The 22452-nt window shown below is 35.4% G+C and overlaps 1 pseudogene; it reads right to left on the reverse strand.

Annotated features, from left to right (window-relative positions):
- LOC144252599 (transport and Golgi organization protein 1 homolog) overlaps positions 1–22452 on the reverse strand; it is an 84140-nt pseudogene that overhangs the window by 35914 nt on the left and 25774 nt on the right.

The following is a 22452-nucleotide window of genomic DNA, read 5'->3' on the forward strand; positions in this document are numbered from 1 at the left end:
TGTCTCTGTAACAGTGGCATTTCATGTGATAAAGGCCTTCCCTGGCCATCCTACACAAAATAGAGCCTCTTGCCATGACTATCAAGCCCATTACCCTGCCTTTCTTTCTCTTCAGACTTGCCTTTCCACTTTAGACTTCTCTTACCACTTTCCTTACATTTGTTTATCTACTTCACTGCTCTGAGCCAACCTCAAACACAATTTCCAACAGGAGCAGGAAATTAGTTGTTTTGTTCACTACTGTTACATCAGTGACTAGGGAAATGCCTAGAATGTATGAGAGAGTTAACAAATGATTTGTTGGGTAAACTCATGGTTCCAATGATATTATAAATATACTACACTATTAACCTAAACACCTATATTAACTATTAAGCCCCCATATATAAATAGTACTGAGAGGAAATAAGCTATGAGAACAAGGCATTTAAGGTCTACCTCTCAGCAGCATGCATCCTCAGCTCCAGGAATGTACCCCTGAATGTGTTTGTTGTTGAATGAAAACATACTTGTGTGGAGAGTAGTTGTTTGGTTACATGATACTGGAATATTTAAGTAGATCTTTTAAAACTAGCTTTAATTTTTTCTTATTTTTCTTATTATAGAATATGGTATGTTGTAGAATTTTTCTTATTGTAGAATAGAAATTAATGATAATTCATTGGTGGAAAAATCAGAATAGCAAAATGATCTAATTGCATATTATCTTCTTGATATTTACCTTGACTCATAATCAGATATACTTTTATATGCATAGTCAGTGCTTCCAGTTACTGAAGAACTAGCTTCTTATTTTGTAGAGTTTTCAATACTTTGATTTATCAGTATTATTTTTTAAACTTATTGCCTTAAAGACATATTAACTAGTCTGGTGGATAATGAGAAGAAAATTTCTCAACTGGCCACAATAAGGTAGTGGTAGTTCTTTCTATCAGGATACATACAATTAGTGGATGAATCAGCATTCACTTTTACTCATGGCATTTAAATTTGTGGCATTGATGTTTAACATGATGTTTAATATAAGGTTATATTAAAAACCTTCAGAAAAGGAACAGGATAGAATGTGGTGGTGATTGTTGGCATGGAGATAAATAATCTCAAGTGCATTATTCTTTAATACCTCAAAGGGAAATCTTACGGGGTAAGGGATGAGTAATGGTTAAAGGTAAATGTGACCAGTTTGGGTGGAGGGGACATAAAATTCTAAGATATGAAGGGTTCCTAATGTCAGAGTACAATCTAAATGAGACAAGAAAAACATATCTGAAACAAATAATTGGCAGCATAATAACATATACCATTGGAAACTTGTGAAGGCACTTGCCTAGGAGCATTCAGTAGGCCTAACGCTGCTGTTACCAGGAAGAACCTCATCTATTGTAAATGATGAGTCAGAAAATAGTGTTAAACATTTATGGAAGACTAAATCTCTCCAAGAGGGGCAACAGATTTACCCTCACATATAAAACATTGGAAAAAAGTGGACAAAATACAAACAACAGTTCTCAGATATTAGATAATAAGCAGCGTAAGAGTGACCTCTAAGATAAAGTTAAGCATGAGAGATGAGTGCTAGGATTATCCCAATTTACTCCCTGGAAAGAATTTTTTCAGGCCACATCCAGAGAAGGGAAACTCAAATAGAAAATCTCCTGAGTTGAAGAGATGGATTTTAAAGTCTGAAGAGACAGATGCAGCTAGAAGTCCCAGAGCAGAATAAAGGGGAGAGTAGGGAATTGCAGAGGGAGGGAGAGTGTGTACATGCACTAGCTCTCTAGACATCTATGGACGGTTCCCCTGAAGTCTGTGGCTATGTAACAATGGGCACACATGTAAGGCCAGAGAAAGAACCTTCAGAAAAGAACAGAATGGAAGGTGGTGGTGATTGTTGGCATGGAGATCAATTTTTGTAATCACCAGCTAGAATGGAAAATCTATAATAAAAGGGCATCAAGTAACATAGTCAGTAAAAGGGAAAAATTAGCCCAAGATTGAAGGTAACTCCAGTCTAGCAGAATCTTAAAAAGATAAAAATGCTTCCAAGATAGTTTAGAAAAAAAAGCTATACACAGCTCAAGAATATTTAAACGAATACAAAATATCCAGTACTCAACAAGGTAAATTCACAATGTTTGGAATCCAATAAAAATGTATGAGGCATGCAAAGAGGTAGGAAAATATAACCCATGTTGAAAAGAAAATTAATAGAAATGATCATTAATTACACTGTGATAGAGTTATTATACAAGGACATTAATACAGTTGTATACCATATGTTCAAGATGCTATGGAAAAGAATAAGCATGTAAAGGAGAAAAAGAAGATATAAAAATGTCTGAATTAGATAAAACAGATAAAATTAGATAAAATCAGATAAAACAATGGCTAAGGTGAAAATTACACTGAATGAGATTAACAGCAAATTCGACATTGAAGAAGTCAATATCAGCAAACTGAATATGCAGTGATAAAGACTCCAAAATCAAACATGGAGAAAGAGACTGAACTGAACAGAGCATCAGTATGCACAGCTTCAACCAGTCCAACATATATATATATGTATGTTATGGTAGTTCCTAAAAGAGGTGAGAAAAACACATTTGAATAAATAATAAATAAAAATGTTCTATATCTGATGAACACTCAGATTCAAAAAGCTCAATGAATAAGAAAAATGATAAAGATGACACAAATATACACTAAATGCTTAAAACCAGTGCTAAAAATTGAAAAGCATCTACAGAAAACAGACACCATTATGTACAAAGGAGTGAAAGTAAAATGTCAAAATTCATTCAAGAACCATGCAGAAAACAGTACATCAACATTTTCAAGTTCTGAAAGAAAAAAACACTGACATCCTAGAATTGCATTCCAAATGAAAATATATTTCAAAATGATGTAGTCTTTAATGCAAAAGAATTAAGTTAAACCCTACCCCACATAAAAATTACCTGAAAATGGACCACAGACATAAATGTAAGAACTCAAAATGGACCACACACACACACACACACACACACACACACACACACACACACACATATATATATATATATATATATATATATATATATATATATATATATATATATATACCAAAACTAAATGTAAGAAAGCATAGGTAAATCTTGGAGTAGACAATGACTTTGTAGTTAAGACACCAAAGGCCCAAGCACGAAAAGAAAAAAATAATAAAGTAATGAACTTCATCAAATTTAAAACTTTTAAAGGCTACCATCGAAGAAAGTGAAAACACAATCATAGAAGAAAATATTTACAATTCATGTAGTTAGAATATAACTACCTAGAATATACAAGCAATTCTTATTGTTCAATATGAAAAAAAATGGCAAGAAATTAGAATAGACATTTTTCCAAAGAAAATATGCAAAAGCAAATAAGCAAATGAAAGGATACCCAGCACCATTAGGGAAATGTACAACCTCAGTGAGATACTACTTCACATCTATTAAGATGGTTATAATCAAGAAGATAATAATAAGTTGGCAAGGATGTGGATCAATAGGAGCCCTCACACACTACTGGTAGGAATAGACTACAGACCTAAATGTAACAGCTAAACCTATACAACTTCTGGAAGAAAATATAAAAAGCTGCTTGGCAGAGACTTTTAAAATTAACTAGCTCTCTCTGCCTCATGCTCTCTTTTTTCTCTCTCCTCTCAGAAATAAATCAGACTTAAAAACTTTGTCTCATGCTGGGCGTGGTGGTACATACCTGTAATACCAGTTGCTCAAGAGGCTGAGACAGGGGGATTGCAAGTTCAAAGCCAGCCTCAGCAAAAGTGAGGCACTAAGCAACTCAGTGAGACCCTGTCTCTAAATAAAATACTAAATAGGACTGGGGATGTGGCTCAGTGGTGGTATGCCCCTGAGTTCAATCCCCAGTACCAAAAACAACAACAACAAACTTTGTCTATTCTATATTCATTGTTATGGAAATGGAAAGGTAAGCTGACAGACTAGGACACAGTATTGGCAAAACATATCTCTCTCAAGGGAATGATATCTAGGATATACAAATGATTCTTACAACTTATTAATAAGAAAAATCACCCAATTTGAAAAGATGGGCAGAAGATTTTTTTTTCTTCACCAAAGTAGATACAAATATGGTGAATGTGCACATGAAAGGATATCCAACGTAAGTTGAAATGTAAATCAAAACTGCAATGTTATTACACATACAGTAGGATGGACAAAATTTAAGACTGATCATAACAAATGTTGACAAAGATGAAGACTATGGTATCTCTCTTAGAACTGCAGACTATAACATGTAGTACAAACAATGGCACAAACTGTTAGAAAACTGTTTGGCAGTTGCTTTAAAAGTTAAATCACATCTGTCGAGATATTTACTCCAGAGAAATAAAAGCATACATCCACACTGAGACTTGTGCACAACTATTCATGGTGGTTTTATTTGTAATAGTCAAAAAATCCCCAATGTTGGACTGTGGGAACATGTCTGTCTTACATGCCTCAGAACCCTTATACTCATATTAACCATATAGTAGGCATTTGATTACTAACTTTTACATGAATGTAGAGACTGATTTTTTTTACTGTTAATAGAGCTTCTCTTTTATTAAATATAACAGACAAAAGAAAATCACGTATAGCACAATGAATTATCACAAAGTAAACATATCCACTGAACCCTAACCCAGGTCAAGAAACTGGACATCAAATGCACCTTCATGAGCCCTTTCTTATTGCTCCCCTAATTATTCCCTCCGCTCCCCCAGAGTTAGGCACTATTTTAACTTCTAATAACAAGGGTTAGTTTTGCCTGTTTTGTTACTTTATACACTGTAATCATACACATGTGATCTTTGGTATGTGGCTTTTTTTAGCTCCATATGTATTTTTATAAGATTTATCCAAGTTGTTGAATGTGAATGTACTTCTTATTTTCATTGCTTAATAATTTTCCACTGTATAAATATAACCTGGTTTACTTAAAAAAAATCCCCAATGTATATCAATAGGAAAATAGATAATAAATTTTGGAAACATACTTAGCAAGAATAAAGAACTATTGATAATAGCAAAAACAGGGAGATTCTGAATGAAATAAACTAGACAAAAAGTAATATGCATTGAAAATTCTTTTTTTTTTTTGTACTCCCTAGTACAAATATCCAGGGGTGCTCTACTGCTGAGCTACTCCCTAGCCCATTTTATTTATTCATTTATTATTAATTTTTTTTTTTGCTATCAGAGATGGAACTCTTGGGAACTCAACCACTGAGCCACATCCCCAGCCCTCTTTTGTATTTTATTTAGAGATAGGTCCCACTGAGTTACTCAGGGCCTCGTTAAGTTGCTAAGGTTGGCTTTGAAATCCCAATTCTCCTGTTTCACCATTCTGAGCTGATGGGATTACAGGTGTGTGCCACCAGTTTAGTTTTTATTTTGAAACAGAGTCTGGCTCAGTTCCCCACATTTACCTCAAACTTGTGATCCTCCAGCCTCAGCCTCCTGAATATCTGGGATTACAGACTCTGCCACCACCTTCCAGCAGATTCAGTTATATTTAAAGGTAGAAAGTTATAAACCAGGTGAATCCTAGTAAAGGTCTTAGTAAAAAAAAATAATAAAAATAAAAGCACTATGCTTGGTCACAATATGGTAAGTCAGAAAATGACAACAAATACCCATTTTCTGTCAGGTTGACCAGAACAGTATCATTTCTCAATGGATTTCAAAGGGTCTCCCTCCCTCCCTCCCTTCCTTCCTTCGAGTTTTGGCGCGTGTGTGTATGTGTGTGTGTGTGTACATCATCTTCTGTGCCAGTGTAAGAGGTTTAGGCAATGGATCAACCTTTACACCTGTGCCAAAGGACCCCAATCTGGGATCTATCTCCAAGGGTGGAGGTGACTCTAGATCCTCATTATAATCCCGAGAGTGGGAACTCCTAAAAAAATAAACAGGTCTTTCTTGGTAACACCAGTTTCCTCCTTGGTAAAAGTTAGTGTAGTGGGGGGGTGGAAAGGGCACTACCCTGCCACAAAATAAATGCTAAAATGTATTTTGGTACAAATTGTAAACACTAAAGAGTTAAAAGTAAGAGATGAGTCTTGGGATTTGAGCTAGACCTGGATAAGTACATAGGATTCAGATTCTAAAAAGAGAATAAAAGGCAAGTGAATTAAACAGCATAAGAAAGACTCAGCAGAAAGAAGTATGTTTAAAGGACAGTAAGGACACCTCATTTTGCTAAGAGGAAAGGATTCTATAAAGGATGACATATTTGTGTGCTTAGGTCAGATTATGAAATTCCTTGAAAATCAAGCATAAGGATTTAGACTTAATAGAATAAAAATGCAGAAAATATTAGACTTTAAGTAAAGGGATCATATAACTTAAGTGGAATTTAAACAAGTATCTTGCCCTTAAATCCAGGGAAGATGGAGGTTTAGGCTGGGCATGACCAGTAGGGCTGAGGCACTCCCCACAATTAAAAAGTCATGTTGAAGTGTACTGTACTAATGGAAGTGAGTCATATACAAGGCAAGGTCTTCTGCCAGCATCTACTGTTTGTCTAGCCCTGAAATATTATTCCACTTTCAACTGTACAAAGAAAGAAACTCAAACATCTGAAATTGCCACTAATATATGGCATATATGAGTTCCTGTTTCTGGTTCTGCCTAATTTACCTTGGCATTCTTTTCACGGAGGTCAAATATTTGGTGTGTTGAAATAAATGCAGAACAGATGTTGGGGACTTGTGGCCTGCACATCTCAATTTCCACAGTGCACTGTTGGGCTTTATACATTTAGTTTTCAGAAATATAAATTACTTCCTTACTAGAACAGCAGCAGAAGTAAGGAATATAGCCAAAAAGATTGTAGTAAGAGTCAGAAGTCTAATTGTGTGACTATAGGGAAATCATTAACTTTTCTGAGTCTCAGATATTTCATCTATACAAATATGGGGTCAAAGTTAAAATTTTATAATTCACTTTTTAAGAAGAAAATGAGATAATATATGAAAGATTGCCCATTTATGTGGTTTAAATAATTAAACAGCAAAATCCTGGCGGTTACAGCCAATATAGACAATTGACAAAGCAACAAAAGTCTTGGCAATAAATGCTTTCATCACTAAGAAGACATTTTTAGATAGTGCATACTCTGGAAACTGTTCTCTTCTCACTGAAACAAAGTAAGGCTGATAACATCCTCCAAAAGTGTGCTTGGAAGATCACAAGCACCTCTTGGAGGAGACAGGGAGAGTGGAGGAGAAAATATGTTCTTCGGGATAACATATAGTCTACCAGAGCATACACTGAAGCAAAGCAAACCCTCCTGAATCTTCAGCATTTTAACTGATGCATGCAGTATAAAATTAGAAACAGGACCATAAACACTATTATGAAGACTATACTCAGTGGGGGACACTGAACAAATATATATGGGAAAGTAAGTTCTCTGTGATTAGCATGAAAGCTCAGTCTTACCCAAATCCAAATGAAATTTGAAATGGTTTGGAATACATAAGGAGGATCAGTGAATGACATCAAACGCAAATGATGAAATAGAGAATCTGAACATGATCTTTCTCTTATTTCTCACTGATCCCTTAGAACCACCAATAGAAATATAATATTAACTCTACATGTAAATTAAATTTTCTAGAAGTCATATTTTAAAAAGTAAGACAGATGAGCTTCATTTAATAATACATTTTACATAATTCAATATATTCAAAATGACATCCTTTTAACTTGTAATCATAATAAAAATATAACTGTTATTTTACATTCTTCATAATAAGTCTTTGATATCTGACTTATGGCACATCTCAGTTCAAACTGGGCACATTTAAAGACAGTCAAAGCATAAGAAAGTAGGGATTGTAAATTAACACTAGGCCATATCATATACTTGCACTTATTTTAAAGAAAAGCCAAGTTTAATAGCATGTTTTAGGTTTTAAAATATTTTTGGCCAACCTCTCTTGGTACTTACTCAGAAGTGAGAAAAGATGATTGAAGGTATCTCAACATCCCTCTTTTTTTTTCACTCAGAGGTTAGGATTTCTGTTGCAGTAGCTAGGGATTGCATTGTCATTTCAGATGAATGTCAAGTCTGTAATCAAAAAGTGTAAGTCATCATTAGGTTCCTACACTTGTCATTCTTTTATTATTTTTCATTGTTATCTTAAATATATTTACTTCTTGACAAACATAAAGAAATAAAGAATTATATTTAAATGGATAATAAAACAATTTGACTGCATAAAATCCCTTTTCGTTTTAGGTAGACCTACTGGTACAAACAAATCACTTGGGTGGTCTATTTTTCTTTGGTAACAGGGATTGAACTCAAGGGCTCTAGACCACTGAATCACATCTCCAGCCCTATTTTGTATTTTATTTAGAGATAAGGTCTCACTGAATTGTTTAGGGCCTTACTTTTGCTGAGGCTGGCTTTGAACTCACGATCCTCCTGCCTCAGCCTCCAGAGCCACTGGGATTACAGGCATGCAGCACTGCACCCGGCACCTGCTCTGTTCTCTTACTTAACTGCAACTGTGTTTTCCTTGGTAGATTACTTCTTTGCACCAGGGTTTCTTGATAGAACTCTATTGGTACTTTGGTTTGGACTATTCCTACTAGCTGAAGGTTATATACTATCTATGGGCCTGGCCAAAAAATGTTAGTAGTTTCCTCAGTCATGGTGAAACAACAACAAAATGCCCCCAGGCATTTCTAAACTTCTCTTGAAAAGACTAGTATCACTCTCCCAGTTTGAGAGTCACTGCTTGAAATGTTAGTTAAACTCTGATCATTTAACAAAGCACCTTTAGTTGTAAGTATCCTATATTTTGTAGTTTGCAAGTATTCTGTATTTTGTAATTTCTCTTATCAGCTAAAAAGAAAGGATTATAAAATCAACATTTAAGGCTGGGCTTCATGATGCACACTGTAATCCCAGTGGCTCTGGAGGCTGAGGCAAGAGGATCTTGAGTTCAAACTCACCATCAGCAATTTAGCAAGGCCTTAAGTAATTTATGGATTTCCTATCTCAAAATAAAAAAAATGTAAAAAAGGGCTGGTGATGTGGATCAGTGGTTAAGCACCTAGATTCAATCCCCTGTGCCCATCCTCCACAAATCAACATTTTAAAAACCAGAATCACTAAAACATCAAAGAAACTCAAAGGCCCTTGTAAACACAACTGAATTTGCTTCAAAGGTTTTTTTGCTTTTTGTTTTCCACTTCAAGTTAACACTACCTTTAAAAAAATCACATTTTTGAATTTATTTTTTCTGACCTCTAAGAGGGATCTTACATTTTTCTACTTTCCTTTCCAAGACTATTCCCTCTTTTGCACTGTGTAATCTTGAATTTAAATCTGAACTAGTTGCATTGTGTTAATAGTCAAATTATGATACAATTTGAATTATTGAAATGCATATGGAGGGGTTTCTTTTCTTATTTTTAGTGAAAACTCACGTTTTTAAAATTAGCACCTAGGGAACTATAGGTGGAGACTTTACATATTAGAGTCATCAGCATGATAATTGTAATTAAATAAACACAAATCAGTTCATGATAGCTGATTTCATTTACTATTATAATCAGCTTTCTCCTCTATAAAACAGCCCAATTAGTCCTAAATTGACATTCACTAATTGTATATTAGAGTTTCAAGGAAAACAATGAAGAGTTAGTGACTATCATAATGATTGAGATGTGTTTTCACATCAGTAATTATTATTATTTTTAAGATGGGGGTCTTGCTATGTCGCCTAACCTGATCTCCAACTCCTGGACTCAAGCAATCCTCCTGGCTTGGCCTTCTGAGTAGTTAGGACTACAAGTCACCAAACCAGCCCAGTAATTACTGTTTAGTAGATCTCTTTTTGGACACTAAAATCACTACTAATATGATTGTATATGTTTGAAATTGGTTTTATGAGCAACATACAGATTTGATGCAATTCCCATCAAAATACCCACAAATTGGTGTGAATATACTTTGTATACAACGAGAGATATGAAAAATTGTGCTCTATATATGTAATATGAATTGTAATGCATTCTGTTGTCATATAAATTTAAAATAATAATAATAATAATAATAATAATAATAAACATCATTTTTCCAGAAGTAGAAAAAACAGTCCTGAAATCCATTTGGAAGAATGAAATATTCAGAATAGCCAAAACAATTCTAAGTCAATAAAGCAAGCTGGAGGCATCATCACAATACCTGACTTCAAATTATACTACAAAGCTATTGAAATAACCACTGCATGGCTCTGTCATAAAACCAGATACATAGACCAATGGGAAAGAAGAGAAGACACGGAAAAAGATCCAACACAGTTAACAGTCATCTGATTCTTGACAAAGATGCCAAAAACACATTGGGAGAAAAGACAGGCTTTAAACAAATGGTGCCAGAAAAATTGATTACCCATATGTAGACAAATAAGACTAGACCCTGTACAAACTTGAAAGAGATCAAAAGCCCAGGAATTAGACCAGAAACTATGCAAATCCTTGGAAGAAAATATAGGTTTGAGACTCCAGCATATAGGTACAGGCAATGACTTTCTTATTAGAACTCCTAAAGCTCAGAAAATAATGACAAAAGTTAATAAACAGAATGGCATCAAATTAAAAAGCTTCTGCACACAAAGGAAACAATTGGTAACATGAAGAAAGAACCTATGGAATGGGAGAAAATATATTTGCTAACTACTCTTTTTTTCTTTTTTTAAAGAAAGCGAGAGAGAATTTTTTAATATTTATTTTTTAGTTTTCGGTGGACACAACATCTTTGTTTGTAATGTGGTACTGAGGATCGAACCTGGACTGCATGCATGCAAGGCGAGCGTGCTACCGCTTGAGCCACATCCCCAGCCCTGCTAACTACTCTTTTGACACAGGATTAATATCCAGACTATATAAGAAACTTTAAAAAACTTAACACCAAAACCTCAAATATCCTAGCTTAATTGGGCAAATGAATTAAACAGATACTTCTCAAAAGAAGAAATAAAAATGGACAACAAATCTATGAAAATGTTCAACATCAATAGCAATTAGGGAAATGCAAATCAAAACTACAGTGAGCTTTCATCTCACTCTAGTCAGAATAGCAGCCATCAAAAATATGAATGATATGGGGCTGGGGTTGTGGCTCAACAGCAGATTGCTTGTCTAGCACGTGCAAGGCCCTGGGTTCGATCCTCAGCACCACATTAAAAATAAATAAATAAAAATAAAGGTATTGTGTCCAACTACTTAAAAAAAGAATATGAACAATAATAAATGCTAGAGAGAATGTGGAGAAGGGACACTTTTTTCTCTGTTGATAGGATTGTAAATGAATATAACCACTATTGAAATCAGTATGGAGGTTCCTCAAATGACTAGGCAGGAAACCACCATATAACCCAGGTATACAACTACTCAATGTTTATCCTAAAGAATTAAAGTCATAATACTAGAGTAGTATATGCATACCCATGTTTATAGCAGCACAATTCACAGTTGCCAAACTTTGGAACCAAACTAGGTGCTTATCAAGGATGAATAAATAAAGAAAATGTGGCATATACACACAATGGAGCTTTATTCAGCCATAAATGTGAATTATGTCATTTGCTGGAAAACGGATGAAACTTTAGAACATTCTGTTACACAAAATAAGCTAAACTCATAAAATCAAGGGAGCATATGTTTTCTCTCGGATGTGGAAGCAAGAGAGGAAAAAGGGAAAGAAAAGTGAAAATCAAAAGGAGATCAGTAGAGTGTAGGAAAGGGACCAGGAGAGGGAGGAGTGAATGGAAAATACTGGGGAATGATATTGGCCAAACTATAGTGTTATATTGTGCATGTGGAAATATGTTACGACAAATACTGCCATGATTTACGACTATAATGTATCAACAAAAAAATGGAAAAAATAAAAGAAAGCAAACAAAAGAACAAAATTGCTTTCATGTATATATGTATGTATGTATGTATACAGCCTAGCCAAACATCTATTGTGAGCATAAACATTAATACTCTGGAACAGTGATGAGCAAATCATACCTGTCAGCCTGACACTGTTTTTTTTTAAATTGTTCTCTTTATTCCTTTTTTCTCTTTCTTTCTTTCTTTCATTCTTTCCCCACACCTTCTCTCTCCCTCCCTTCCTCCCTCCCTCCTTTCTTTCTTTCTTTCACGGTGTCCAACAATAACACTTGCGTTTGTAAACAAAGTTTTATTAGAATACAGAAGCTTATATTATTTACCCACAGTCTAGGCTGTTTTTGTGCTACATTGGCACTTGAGTGGTAATGAAGACTTGCCTACAAAGTCTAATATATTTATTATCAGTCTCTTTTCAGGAAAAGTTTGTTGATCCCTGATTAGATTATAGATTAAAGTCAGCAGAATAAATACATAAACATTTCTTTTCTTACGACTAAAATTGGCTGTATGAAATGAGATAAATGATCTATTAATTGCCAAGATAAATGTCCCTTCCCTATAGAAAGTGTGTATTCAGGACTAGAAATCTTGGCACTGTGTCATGTCAAATGTAGGAAAAAAACCTGGCAGTTCATTTTGATGAGACTTAAGAAATTTCTTTTCCAGGGCATTTTGAGGTGTATCTAAACTTTGTAGATAATACAGGGAAGAATATTGTAATCTGCAAATAGATTATGTTCATTATTAGTTTGTAATCATTTCACAACTATCATATAATATTAAAGCATCATAAGAGACTGCCTATCATAATAGAAACTTTTATGACTCTAGCCATTAACTTGTATTTTTCTAGTTATTGTAGACCCATACTTTTAAGCTAGTGCTATTGGTAAAATATATGATTATTTAAGTCTGATTGCCTTACTAATTTTGACCAGTTTATTTTTCAGATATCCATTTTGGGGTTTACTCTTTCAATTAATTTTGGGTTCCATGGGCAATGAAATTGTTGTTGAGTATGTAAGATGTTGCAGTTTCTATGTAAGTTCACCTAAGTGCCTCTACCACTATTGATGGGCAAGGATATAAGTAATTTAGTACTTTTACTTGAAACTGTTATAGATCTACTGTACTGGATTTGTTTTCCTGACACAAAAGTGTATAAAACTAGGAAAACTAAACATTTTCAGGTATTAATTTCAGACATGACTGTAGGCCTGGTGCACAAAACACAATTAGGGAGATGAAGCTCAAGTAAGATGGAGGTCATACTGAGTTAAGGAGAAAATTATCAAAGTGCAAGATTATCATAGTGGTTGGAATTTTGTGGACAAGAATGTCTGAGCTATTTATGGTGGGTGCAATGTGATTGTGTGTGTGTGTTAGAGAGAGAATACTAAAAGCCTGGAGGAAATTCATTTTTCATATGAATGTACCAGATGAGACTCTTTAAGGCTTAGCAGAGTTTGACTGCTATAAAGGAGACTGAAGATGATGCTAAATGGCAATGTTGGAAGAAATTAGGTTTCCAGCAGAGTCAGGTTGCAGCAGCTTCACTAATATATCAGGTACTTAATTAAGAGTTCAGAAATAAGCCTTAGCAAAAAGAACCACACACAAAAGAGTAAAGGGAAAAAGGTAGACCTAAATTTGAAACCAAAATTGATTCATGCTGAAAATGTATGTGGCAGCCAGAAAGGAAAAAGAAAAAGAAAGGTGTGTGTGTGTGAAAGGAATCTGACGACAATCAAAGGGAGATCAGTAGAGGAAAGGGATCAGGGGAGAGAGGAAAGCAGGTAAAAGAGAAATACTCGAGAACGATATTGGCCAAGTTTTATCACTGTATTGTACATATGCATGCAAACATAACAACAAATCCCACCATTATGTACAAGTATAATGCACCATGAAATATGGAAATAAAGAAAAATACCAAACCTAGTGAGGCGCGGTGGAATATGCCTATAATCCCAGTGACTCAGGTGCATGAAGCAAGAGGATCACGAGCTCAAAGCCAGCCTTAGTAAATCGAGGTGCTAAAGCAGCTCAGCAAGACCCTGTCTCTCAATAAAATACAAAATAGGTCTGGGGATGTGGCTCAGTAATTGAGTACCCTGAGTTCAATCTCTGGAACCAAATAATAATAATAATAGTAATACCAAATCTAATATGATCAAAACAATTCACCAGTAATTAGCCTGCATGACAAATAAAACAGAATATCCTTTATAGGAAGACAACATAATCCAGACTTCCTATGATGTATCATCTATAAATGACCAGAATATAATTTAAAAAATTTTTTTTGGTACCAGGGATTGAACCCAGGGGTGCTTAACCATTGAGCCACAACCTCAGCACTTTTTTGCATTTTATTTAGATACAGGGTCTCACTGAGTTGCTAAGTGCATCCCTTAGTTGCAGAGGCTAGCTTTGATCCTCCCGCCTTAGCCTCCTGAGTCGCTGGGATTATAGGCATGTAGAATATCATTAAATTTTGCCAGAATGCAAAGAAGATAGAAAAATGAGAACCACAAGAGAAAATATCACATATAAAAAAAGTTCCATGAGCTGACCCAGATGTTAGGATTAGCCGAAAAAAAATTTAAATAGTTTTAATAACTAATTTCAAGGAGTTAAAGAAAAGCTTAATCATAATGAATAAGTAGATATGGGTGTCAACATATAAATGAAAAAATTCTTTTAAAAGAAATAAAAAGTATAGTATTTGAAATGAAAAATTCATGAAACAAATCTATCATCAGATTGTATAGTGCAAAAACAGCAAAAAGTTAACTTGGAGATAGACCAATAAAAATTATCTGTTCTAAAAATCAGAAAGAAAAAAATAGAGACTTGGTTACTATCAGTACAAAGTGACCTAACATACATATAATTAGATTTCTAGAAGAATAGACGCATAAATTGTACAGAAAAAAATATTTAAGACAACGATGGCTAAAATTATCCCAAATTAACAAAAAAGATGTTAACAGATTTAGGAAACTCAGTGAATACTAAGGTTAGTTACAAAGCAAATCACACCTAGATGCATCAGAGTCAACTGTAAATAATCAATTAGGAGGAAAAAGGTCTTGAAGGCAATTAGAAGAAAGTGGTGTGTTTTACATTGGTAAAAATGACTAAAATGATAGCTGACTTCTTATCAGAAATGAGAGGTTAAAGTTAATGGAAAGGTTTAAGGTGCTAGAAGACAAAAACTGCTAATCCAGGATAAATACTCTTCAAAACTGAAAGCAGAATAGACTTTTTCAAATAAATAAAAAGAAAATTCAATACCAATAGATCTCTACTATTAATGCTAAAAGAACCTCTTCAGGATAAAAGGAGATGATCCATCAGGTAGAAACAGATGCACTGTGTGCTTTAGTTCACTGTGTAATAAACTTAATGGTTTAATATAAAAATTCTTTGTTATTTCTCCTTATTCTATGATTTGGCTTTACATAACCTGATGGGTCCTTTGCTCTAGGTATTTATTACTGCTTACGTGGTTTCCTTTAGCAGGAATTGTTTAACCAAAGGTAGAACTGACAAAATAGCTTCGTTTACATGTCTGCTAGCTCAACTGGTTGGGTCAGGCTTATCTCTTCAAATGCTTTTAGTCATTCAGTCATTCTAAAATTTTTTATTTGTTGATTAGATTTCTAGAGGATAATAGTAGAATGTATACACCTTCCCAGGGTGTTATGTCTAGGATTGGCATGGAATCACTTTCACCAAAAATATATTTTGTTCATTAAAACAAGACAAAAGACCAGCCCAGACTCAGTGGGTGGGAAAATAGATATTACTTCATAATGAGAGAAGCAACATGATACAGGAATGTGGAGAATTTGGGGTAGATATTTTTAAAGACAATGCACCATAAACAGAAATGAAAAGTACTAGAAATAGTAAAATGTAGGTAAATATAAAAGGCAATATGTATACATATTTATTCTTTTAATTTCTTGGAAACATGACTAAGGTAAAAAACATAGGGTATACAGCTGTAATATGTATGACGACAAAGCACAAAAGACTTGGGGAAATGTGAGAAAGTATCACAATTTAAACTATGAAAACTGTGATAAATTAAAGAATGCATTTCATAATTCCTGGAAACATTGCTAAAACAATAATGTAAAGCAATACAGCTAAAAGCTAGTGGATAAATTAAATAAAATTTAATTTTTATTTAATGTAATTTTATTTAATTACATTAAATAAAAATACATCATTAATAGTAAGCCAAGAAGAATGCAGAGGCTATACTAACATCAGATGAATTTAAATTCAAGATAAAGAGTTTTATAAGAGATAAGAAAGACATTTCATAATACTATAATGTGTTTTTTAAGAACACAGAAACATGACACCATACAACCAAACATTTATATGCCCCAAATATATGAAAGCTGACAAAACTGAAGAGATAAATCCATACTTTGAATTTTTAACAGCCTTTTAACAACTGATAGTAACAGTATAAAAAATCACTAATGATACACAAGAGTCTGAACAAAACTATCAACCACCTTAACCTTATTGACATTGACTGACAATGCCCAACAACTCCAGAATATATATTCTTTTCTAGTCCTCATGAAAATTTGCAAGATAGGTTATATTCTTGGCAAACTAATCAGTTTCAAAAAATTTTAAATATTGAATATCAGTTTGTTTGCTGATCACAGTAGAAATAAATGGGGTATTCTTTAATAAAACTGGTCATTAAATAAAAGCCCTGCAAATCATCAATAAACAGTGTTTTAGTTATCTATTGCTATATTTTTTAAAATTCCAAAATTTAGTGGCTTTAAAAAATAACCATTTGCCAGGAGTGGTGGTGCACACCTGTAATTCCAGTGGCTCAGGAGGCTGAGGTAGGAGGATCGAGAGTTCAAAGCCAGCCTCAGTAATGGCGAGGCACTAAGCAACTCAGTGACACCCTGTCTCTAAATAAAACACAAAATAGGGCTCGGGATGTGGCTCAGTGGCCGAGAGCCTCTGAATTCAATCCCCACTACCAAACAAACAACCATTTTATTTCTCATAATTTTGTAAGTCAAGACTTTAACCAAGGTTCTGCTCCAGTGTCACCTAGGCTCACCCATACAGCAAACGCCTGATTTAGACTACAAGGTCTGAGATGGCTTTGTATGTCTGGAACTAAGGTGCTGACTGTTGGCTTTATGTAGTCTCCCTTTCCATGTGGTCTTTCAAATGTCAGGGGCTTTCTTCAAATGGACTCTCCCTCTAGCAAGATAGCCTGGGCTTCTTTACAGTGTGGCACAGGGTACCAAAGAGAAGAAAAAACGAGTTTGTGCCTTTAAAGGATACAGTCAGTCCTTCCTCAAGTCTCAATCTTGGGTAGGATCTTGGTCCATGCATTTTGAGGGAATTTATAGTTGGATGACATTTTAATCTACATTACTATGTGAAATGTCTTTGTTTTTATGATTTCATTTTTGCTACATTGTTTCTTTTCCATACAATTAACTACAATATAGGATAATCTATTAACGATAATGTCTCTTCAATTGGTTGTGTGAAGCTTGCTCTATAATAATTTATATAGAAAGGACTCATGGGAATAATATTCTCTAAATGACAATTTCCTGATTTAAAAACATATAATTTGTAGCCAGTACAATAGTGCATGCCTATAATCCTAGCTACTCAGGAGGTTGACAAGTAGGAGAATGGTAAGTTTCAGGAGAGCCTGGGCAACTTGGTGAGACTCTGTCTCAAGGAAAACAAAAACAAAACAAACATTAAATGACTGCAGATGTAGCTCAGTGGTAGAGCACTCCTCAGTTCAATCCTCAGTGCTGGGGGGGAAAAAGGTCATTCATCACCATACTAAGATACTCCTTAGAGAAAAGTAATTGCAAGAACATTGTTCTCCTCCCTTGGGATATGTTTGTTTTTTTTTCTAGATTGGAATCTAGAAAGCCTTTTGTGTGCTTTGTGCTCTCATTATGGTTATGTGGCTTTTTAAATCTTGTTCATGCCATTGGATATAATATCAGATTTTTTTTTCTGGTGGTGCTGGGGATTGAACCCAGAGCCTTGTGCGTGTGAGGCAAGTACTCTTCCAACTAAGCTATATCCCCAGCCCCAGTGGATTTGTTTTTTTGGAGGGGAATCTCTTCTCAACACATTTTGTGCCAGATTGTACTTGAGAAAGGGAAGTGATATGTACAGCATGGAACGATATTACTTTCTGATTTTCCCACTTTTTTTATCTTTTTAAAAAATTTATTTATTTTTAATCCTAACTTGTTATATATGACAGGATAATGCATTATAATTCATATTACACATATGGTACACAATTTTTCATATCTCTGGTTGTACACATAGTCACATCAGTTGTGTCTTTTTTTTAAGAGAGAGAGAGAGAGAGAGAGAGAGAGAGAGAGAGAGGGGAGAGGAGAGAGGAGAGAGATTTTTAAATATTTATTTTTTAGTACTGGGAATTGAACTCAGAGGCATGAACCACTGAGCCACCTCAGCCCTATTTTGTATTTAATAGAGACAGGTTCTCACTGAGTGCCTCGCTTTTGCTGAGGCTGGCTTTGAACTCATGATCCTCAGCTTCTGGAGTCACCAGGATTACAGGTGTGCACCACTGTGCCAGGCTAGAAAGAACTCTTGAATTAAGAAGCTCAGTAAGGGTGAAAGATCTATATAGTGAAAATTACAGAACCTTAAAGAAAGAAATCAAAAAAAGACCTTAGAAGATAGAAAGATTTACCTTGCTCTTGGATAGGCAGAATTAATATTATCAAAATGACCACACTTCTAAAAGCGCTATACAGATTTAATGCAATTCCAATCAAAATCCCAATGACATTCCTCATATAAATAGAAAAACAATCATGAAATTCATCTGGAAAAATAAGAGACCCAGAATAGCTAAAGCAATCCTTATCAGGAAGAGTGAAGCAGGTGGCATCACTATACCAGACCTTAAACTATACTACAGAGCAACAGTAACAAAAACAGCATGGTATTGGCACCAAAACAGACTGGTAGACCAATGGTACAGAACAGAGAGAGGATACAGAGACTAACCCACAAAACTACAATTATCTTATGTTAGACAAAGGTACCAAAAACATGCACTAGAGAAAAGATAGCATCTTCAACAAATGGTGCTGGGAGAACTGGAAATCCATATGCAACAAAATGAAATTAAATCCCTATCTCTCACCATGCACAAAACTCAACTCAAAATGGATCAAGGACCTGGGAATAAAACCAGAGACTCTGCGTTTAATAGAAGAAAAAGTAGACCCTAATCTCCATCATGTGGGATTAGGCTCCAACTTCCTTAATAAGACTCTTTTGGTGCCAGAATTAAAATCAAGAATCAATAAATGGGATGGACTCAAACTAAAAAGTTTCTTTCTTCTCTGCAAAAGAAGCAAATCTGTGAGGTGAATAGCAAGCCTACATCTTGGGAGCAAATCTTTACCCCTCACACATCAGATATAGCACTAATCTCTAGGTATATAAAGAACCTCAAAAGCTAAACACCAAAAAAAAAAAAAAAAAAAAAAAAAAAACAAATAACCCAATCAATAAATAGGCCAAGGACCTGAACAGACACTTCTCAGAAAATAATATACAATCAGTCAACAAATACATGAAAAAATGTTCATCATTACTAGCAATTAGAGAAATGCAAATCAAAACCACTCTAAGATTTCATCTCACTCATCAGAATGGCAGCTATTATGGATACAAACCACAATAAGTGTTGGCGAGGATGTGGGAGAAAAAGGCACACTCATACACTGCTGATAGGACTGCAAATTGGTGCAGCCAATATGGAAAGCAGTATGGAGATTACTTGGAAAATTGGGAGTGGAACCACCATCTGACCCAGCTGTCCCTCTCCTCAATCTATACCCAAAGGACTTAAAAACAGCATACTACAGGACACAGCTGCATCAATGTTTACAGCAGCACAATTCACAATAGCTAAACTGTGGGACCAACCTAGATGCCCTTCAATAGATGAATGGATTAAAAACTGTGGTGTGTGTGTGTGTGTGTACACACACACATACAATGGAATATTATTCAGCAATAAAAGAAAATAAAATCATAGCATTTGTAGGTAAATGGATGGAATTAGAAAAGATAATGCTAAGTTAGCCAATCCCAAAAAACCAAATGCTGAATGTTTTCTTTGATATAAGGAGGCTGATTCATAGTGGGATAGAGAGTGGGAGATGGGAGGAACAACAAGCTCTAGATAGGGCAGAGGGGTTGGAGGGGAAGGGAGGAGGCATGAGGTTATTAAAGATGGTGGAATGTGATAATTATTATCCAAAGTACAGGTATGAATACAGGAACTGGGTGTGAATATACTGTGTATACAATCAGAGATATGAAAAATTGTGCTCTATATGTATAATAAGAATTACAATGCATTCTGCTGTCATATATGAATAAAAAATTCTAAAAAAGGTCAGTAAAACCCTCTCACACCAGCCCAGATTGACTCCCTATTGCTGATACAGGAAAACAGTCATTTTAAAAATAATCATGAGGAAAAAAACAAAACAAAACAAAACTCCTTTCAAGTCTGAAATTCAAATATTTCAGAACAGAAAACGGACAAAAAGATAAATAGTGGGGCTAGGGCTGTAGTTCAGTGGCAGAGTGCTTGCTCAGCATGTGTGAGGCACTGGGCTCGATCCTTAGCCACCACATTAAAAAAATAAAATAAGGGCATGCTGTCTATCTACAACTAAAAAAAAAAATATATATAAATATATATATATATATATATATATATATATATATAAAGAGAGAGAGAGAGAGAGAGAGAGAGAGAGAGAGAGAGAGAGAGAGAGAGAGAGACAGACACCAAATCTGGGAAAAAAGAAAAAGGAAGACAAAATGATCTCCTACACCTCATGGGTCTTTTTTTTTAATATGTATTTTTTTAGTTGAAGTTGGACACAATGCCTTCATTTTTACTTCTGTTTTTATGTGGTGCTGAGGATTGAACCCAGGCCCTTGCACGTGTGAGGTGAGTGCTCTACCGCTGACCCACCACCCCAGCCCCCCACCTCATGGGTCTTAAAAGACCTAAAGCACATGACATAGTCAGCACTGTTGATGAACACAATAAATGTCCATAAATATCATTTGCAATTTAAAAAACATTCTACTATTGAGAAGAGGTATCACTGTGCAAAGCACCATCATAAAGATAGCAGGTTTACCAAATAAACTCCAGAGAAGAAGTCTGTGTCAAGAGAGAAAAGGTTCAAATTTAATCCTTGAGACTGACAGGACCATAAACATTAATATCATCACTTGGATTCAAAGTCCAGCTTCAAGGGAACAAGGATTACTCTGGCAGTTCTTGGACCAGGAAGCCTTAAGAATGTCAACAGATGACTATAGGGCTGGGTAGGAAAGAGAGGTGCCAGAGCAGGACACAGGACTACCCGTGGGGACGCATCTCACTCACACCCTAGCTTGAGGTGATGGAGTCACTGGCTCACCTAACCCCAACTCACTTCCTTCCTCCCGCTCTCTGATCCCTCCTCCAGCTGCAGGCAGGGCATCAGAGGCCCACTGGCTGTTCTCTGTCTCTCCCAGGATGGACTCCAGGTCTACGTCCTCCAGGATGCTCCCCTCAGAAGACAGCAGTTTATCCAAGCCAAATTTCAGTATGTCACTCAACTTGAATGAAGAAAATGAGAGATCCAGTTAGTTCTCATGAAAACACAGATGAGGATGTGTGACTTGCTAAGTGTCTAAATGACACCAGGTAATTCTTTCCCTGATGGACTTTCTTCTCTTCCATCACAAATGACACCTGCCAGGCTGTTTTGGAGTTGGATGAGGAATAAGCAGAGAGGTGATAAATGATGATCAGAGATGTTGACTTTGACAATTATTTACAATACCAAAAAAATTTTTTGGCCTCCAATTTTTTTGAGGAGTGGGGGCAGATAAAATGATTCCCAGCATCTTCTATAGCACTTCTCACCAGCAATTTTTACAGGCACTTCCAGCAGTCCCCAGAGAAGTCAGAGACCCTGTTGGCTACCTTCTTACCTCTCCCACTGCCAAACTCTTATAAAGAAAAGGTGCCACTGAATACCTCATCTCACCATGAGCTGCCACCTGTCCTTGCCAAGCCGCTTTGCTACTACAGTGCTTTATGGGACCCACTTTGGCAAAACCATAACCACCCTGATCACCAGACCCAAAAGCCCTTTCTCAATTTCAATCTCCCTGGATAGTCCTGCGGCACTCCCCATCCTGCCCTCTTGCTCCACCTAGGGGATATACTCAGCCTATTTCCTACGGCTATTGGAACCAGAATCTTAGATAGTGTTACCTGGCTTTCATTTGCTACTTGCAACTCTCCACCTCCCTAAGTACTATCTCTTAGGAATTCTGAACCAATTGGGATCCACATCATGGGACTTCA

This window comes from Urocitellus parryii, unplaced genomic scaffold, assembly GCF_045843805.1.
Source record: "Urocitellus parryii isolate mUroPar1 unplaced genomic scaffold, mUroPar1.hap1 Scaffold_48, whole genome shotgun sequence".
Lineage (NCBI taxonomy): Eukaryota > Metazoa > Chordata > Mammalia > Rodentia > Sciuridae > Urocitellus > Urocitellus parryii.